Source organism: Chrysemys picta, chromosome 18 (assembly GCF_011386835.1).
Source record: "Chrysemys picta bellii isolate R12L10 chromosome 18, ASM1138683v2, whole genome shotgun sequence".
Classification (NCBI taxonomy): domain Eukaryota; kingdom Metazoa; phylum Chordata; order Testudines; family Emydidae; genus Chrysemys; species Chrysemys picta.
This window is the reverse complement of record NC_088808.1, coordinates 10663818-10669817: the sequence shown is the minus strand read 5'-3', so window position 1 is coordinate 10669817 and position 6000 is coordinate 10663818.

Below are 6000 nucleotides of genomic sequence, written 5' to 3'. Positions count from 1 at the left end.
TGTCAAAAATGTTCTGTCCAAACTTGTGTTGGGTTTTTTGGATGGAGTTTTTGACTAAATGGACATGTTCACAAATGCCTGCTTTGCTCGAGGAAATTAGCTGTTCTACTGGAAAACCAAAACACGGGGGTGGGGAGGTGAGTGGTTCGACAAAAAGTCAAGTTTTCCCACTTCTTCTTCTTCTTCTTCTTCTTCTTCTTCTTCTTCTTCTTCTCATGTTCTTGTCACAAACGAGATGTTTTTCCAGAAGCGGACATAGGCGACGGCTCTTTCCATCACTGCAGTGAGGTCCTCGGCAAACGAGCAGGTGCTCCAGGGTCTGCACTTCCCTGCCCTCGCATGTCTTCGTGTCATTAGAATAGCCCATTTTGTTATGTTAGTCTTTGATCTGCCAGTTTGCCTGTGCAGGCAGAGGCTTTGTCTACACTACGGACCTTACAGTGTACTCTGTAAGGTCTCCCATGTAGCCGGTCTGTGCCAATGGGAGAGAGCTCTTCTGCCGGCATAATTCAACCACCCCCCAACAAGCAGCAGTAACTGTGTCAGCAGGAGAGTGTCTCCTGACGACATAAGCGCTGTCCACACCAGCATTTTTGTCGGTGAAACTTATGTTGGTCAGGGAGGTGTTTTTTCCATATCCCTGACTCACAAAAGTTTGCCGACAAAAGGGCCAGTGTCGACAAAGCCTCAGACATCGCCACATTCACCAGTCTGCATCGGCCCCTCCAGGAAGGTCCTCCTGGAGTTCCAGATCTATTTCAGTGCATCCGACAGCACGCAGTCTGTCATTCCATAACCTCAGTCGTGCCTTGCCGGCAGTCATATCCAAAGACACAACACTGGTTATAAAACTCCTTCGCGATTTAAGGCATTTGGTTACTCCTGTGTGACCATATAATGGATGCCTAGGGTCTTCCATCTGCAATGATTTTTCCCTTTGGCTTGCAACATTCCTCCTGATATCAGGTTATGCAATGCCAGCCAGGCTACCCTTTGATGTTGGCTTTAGACATCCTGTTATTACATGACAACTGTTGTTCAGAACAGGGTCTAGTTTCTTAGCATGGACAGGTCATTCCCACACTGGACACGCACACCCTGCTAGAGAGTAGCACAAGGCAAAACCAGTGGTTCGCAAAGTAGCTAGATTGGCTCCCCACTTTGAGATGACCAACTTTCGGAGGATGTGGTTGCAGGCGCTATCTTTCCCTTTCACCTTCTCTATGCGTGCTTTGAAGGAAAGTGTTTGTTCCAATGTCACCCCCAGGTAGACAGGTTTTGGGTGATTAGCCAGCAGGATTCCGTCCTCTTGGCTTCAAAATGGTGTAGGTGAAAGGTTGTCACTTATGTCTTGGTCAGGTTGGCACGAAGCTGGTTCTTATCGTGTTAAGCTGAGAGTTTTCTCAGTGTGCATGTCAGTCTGTTCTCAATGGTGGTGAAGCGCTTCTGTGATATGATACATAGATCATCAGCATATATAAAGCTCCTTGTATTGTTCTGTATAGGCTGGTCATTGGTGTGGTTAGATGTTCGGCGGCTTATGTGTGTTCTCCCTCTGTTCTGCCCCAGCTCTGTGCAAACAGCCTGCACAGCAGACCTCAAGCGAACCGCTCAATGACCACAAGATCCGTTAAGGTGCGAAGGAGCCCAGCCATGTTTATTGTCGATGAAGCACGGTAATAGCACCTGGCAGACTCTACCACGATACACAGCTCAGTCAGTGGTGGGACTTTCCACTGTCCCCTAGGCTGGCCAAAGATACTCCGTCTGAGATCCATCTTTATACACTGATATAAACAAGTTACGTACTGTCATCTTGACCTCATTAGGAGGAGTCAGTGTATTCCAGGTTATCCTTGGGGAATATTTTTGTACCATACTTGACACTGGGATGTTCTGGTACCACTTGATATCAGGATGTGTTCACCCGAGTACTCTGTACTTAGCACTTCTTAGGAATGTGTCTTTGTAATATCAGCCCTGTTCTTGCCAGATTCTGTGAGCAGGTCCTGCCTCATACCAGGCCTCTGATACAAGGGCTTATGTCTCAGGCTGCCTTCCTACTACAACTGGAATATACATTGAAGAGGGATGGTGCTAGCACACTGCCATAAGGGAGGCCATTTCATTGTCGTCTCCAGCAGCTCCGTTTCTCACGCAGTTCTACATAAAAACGTCTGTTCTCCAGAAGAGATCGAATGATCTGCACTAGGCAGTAGTCATGCATCATATGGTAGACTTTGGCAAGCAGGCTTTGGTGGCGGACTTTATCATATGCTGCTGATATGTCTACAAACACAGCACCTGTTACCATCCCTCCCTCCAATCCATCTTCTATATGCTGGGTGATATTTAGTATTTGGCCCATGTAGGACTTTCCTGGTCTAAATCTGGCTTGTTCCGGTATTGGATGCTGTTCGATATGAGGTGAGAGGCTATTGAGAATGAGGCATTCATACAGTTTTGGCATAGGCGTGATATTGGCCTGAAGTTCTTTGGGTCAGAGTCATCCTTTCCTGGCTTCAATAGAGCTCTTACACGGGTTCGTCGCCATAATTTAGGTGTTCTGAGGGTTGGTGAACAGTTGATAAAAAGGCATAATCCACAAAATTTGGTTGCAGGACCAAAGTGCTTATTCTGCTCTCTGCATACATTGTCGAGTCCAGAAGCTTTGCTGTTCTTCAAGTGACTTATTCCGGCATTGTGTATGGCACACTGAAATGATTTTCGTCCAGATCCGTTTGCCATCTAATTCGTATTTTAGGCTGTTTGTTCAGAGCTTTCCCAGGGAGCAGAAGCTGGTGTGCCACTTGGTTGGCCGTGATGTTGCTCTATTTTCTTCAGATCATGACTCAGCTTCCGAATAGTCAACCATGCTTTCCTACTAGTGTGGGTCATGTCTATTCCTTCAATCAATTATTTCCATTTCTGTCGCCAAACTTCTTGAAACTTGTTTGTTAGGGTTGTCCCTGCCATGATAGTGTCTTCCAAGAAAGGATCTCTCTGGAACATTTGTTGGTATTTTTTGTATTCCATTGCTAGCATGGGAGTAAACCCAGTACGTGCTCAGTTCTGCATCCTCAAGGAATATACCTCTTAGAGGTACTGCGCAGTGCATTCACAAAGAGGTCATAATTCTCTGGGGTTGGATCGATATGAGTCCATTTTTGCCACGGTCTTCAGAGAAGCCTTTCCAATCTGTTTTCTGGAAATTGAAGGGTCTACACATTGATACCAAAGTTGAAGGCACTGATTGCGGTTCGTCTGTGTTGTGTGTATAGGATGGATTCCGGTATATCTTTTTTGCACATAACTTCAATGTTGCTGTTAACAAAGGCAAGGTCTGGATTATAGCTTCTCGTCCATCAGGAACTGTTAAAGGACCCGGGTAGTTTTGAGTCATGGATCAGGCGTAGGTGGTATGCCTCGGCCCATGTCTCAACCAAGTCACCAGTCTCATTGAAAACAATCACTACGGCGGGCACCCAGGTTCACCGTCTCGGCAAAGAAGCCAAGGGCTGACTGAGCCATGAAGACTGAATCTCTCCCCTCCTGGACATGAGTCCCCACCAAGTCAGCGTGGAAACCTCTCACCGGGGGAGAAGTTTGCACTGCTGTTGCCTGGCCTGTGGAGAAACCACCAGTCTCCAGGGCTGTAAACCCAATACCTACTGCCAGCACGGAGTTCAGATAACAAAGCCGTGTGGGGAGGGGGTGAACGGAATTCCTCAGTCAACAAGGTTCCCCTGACAGCCTATGGAACCAAAGTGGTACAACATGTGGATTGGGTCAGGGATGGTTTATCAGGGAGACACTTCCTCCCTGCACATGGCTCTGCTCCCGGCCACCCCCAAGGATAATGCAGCTATGGTAACTTAGCCCAGCTGTTTCGGATTGTGAGAGTGCAGGACCGTTCAGAGCTGGGCCACTTCCACTTGCCCCATGCAAGCCCTGGGATCACACCTCACCACCTGCTTCCGGACAGCAGCTGATCAGCTTCATTCAGGCTAAGCACCGCTTCTCTCTCCCTCGGAGTCTCAGGCAAACACGTGACCCCGACCCCATGAAAGAGTCATAATCAACGTGGCCTTTAGCGAGTTTTTTTCAGACGTTTGTCATCCCCAGGCTGGAGCAAGGTGCAGAGGAAGGCGGCAACAGCTTCCAGGCTCCCAGCTCGGCTGTTAAGGGGAAGGCCGCTGCCATCTTCTCTAAGGGAGGGTGGGGGCTTTCATCCTTCCCTGCTCCCTGCAGATGTGACAAGAGAAACGGGAGCCAAAGTGGGAGGGGAAGGGTCTGGGATGACATCCAAGGAAAGTTATCTGAGTGTTAGCCAGTCTCCAGCTCCCCCAGGGGATGCTGCCTTGCTCTTCTTAGGAAGGCAAGATGAGATTATTCTCTCTCCTTATTATGTAGTGCCCTCAATGGGGATAAAGGGGTGGGTAACAGGTCAGCCAGTGGATTCCATTACCCATTGGAATGCAGGGGCCTACTTGTCAAGAGTGGGCAGTGAAAACTGCTCCCTACCCCGCAGAGGGTCCCAGAGGAGCAGTTTGCAAACTGAAAATACACCCCAACCGCTCCCCTCTTTGCCTCCATTTCCATCTTCCACTGGTTGGTAGGGCTTCAGCCACCTGCTTGTCCAGCCCCATTCAAATAGCTGAGACCAATATCTGGAAACCACACCGCGCTGCTTTGCTCGTGTTATTGATGATGTGTATTGTGGTAGAACACAGAAGCCCCAACCAAGAGAAGGCAGAGCCCCCTCGGACTCCGCACTGAATATACCCAGAGAGAGACAGTCCCTGCCCCAAAGATCCTACAGCCTAAGAAGACAAGAAACAAAGGGGGGGGAGGGGAAAGATAGGCTTAGGGAGGTGAAGTGACAAGGTTCCCGAGATGGGCGGTAGCAGAGACAGGAAGAAAACCCAGGTGTGCTGATTGCCGCTACACTGCCTCTCTCTATAGCACCATAGGTGAGAGTGGTGCTTTCTGACCAAATAAGTAAACAAGGTCCCTAGCTCAGTGAGTTTATCATCTAGCGATGCACATGGCCCAGTAGGCCCTGATAATAGATTGAGGCTGGTGCAGGGGAGTGGAGAGGAAGAAGGAGCCTTTCTCCTGTAGGAGATCATAGTCTGTGTGTCTTCCTACATCTTGTCCCCAGACTTCGTGCATTTTTTGCAACAGACACATATCCAGTTACTAGGGGAGGATTCAATTAACCCATGGCACTCCCTGTCAACAGATTGAGGCCAAGAGCATATCAGGATTCAAACAAGGATGGAAATCGTATAGGGATGATGAATATCCACTGATAAGAGGAGAAAGTGTTTAGAGAGGATATAATCCCTCCTGCTCCAGGTGATAAACCTGCCACTAACTGACAGGACTTCTGGGCAGTTATTCCATAATTGGCTATGGGGTTTCTTGAACTTTTCCCTGCGTGGTACTGGTCACTGCTGGAGACCGGATACTATCCGGATCATTGGTCTGACCCAATCTGCAATTCCTATGGTGCTAATGTAATGTATTGTTCTGGCAGGTCTCACCAGGTGGAGCTGTTACACCCAGTCTTGGCGTGCAAGCAAGTTTGAACTCTTAGGAAGATATGCTTTGTTTCTAGATCTGGGTTGTGCAAGGCTTGTGTGCAGAGTTTCAGGACAGGGGAGAGTGATCTCTCCCTTGGGCTCTGGTTAGAGCCAATGTTTGCATTCCCTGGGAGCCAGGCACTGGTTTGGGGCTGAGAGTCCTGGAAAAAGGGATGCCCTGTCTGCTGCTTGACTATCTAATTGCAGGACTGGAGTATGTGTGTAAATAAACTATCTAGCCAGACACCACATCACTGATTTCTCCTCTACTGGGAAACGGAACTGCAAGACCCCAGACATCTATTCCCAATCAGCAGAGGAGCAAAGCTGGTGTCAGAAGAAGGGGCAACATTGTGCTTTATTTATCTTGTTTCCTTTTGTTTAATGAGTCCTGCTGTCCAGCTGGATGTGA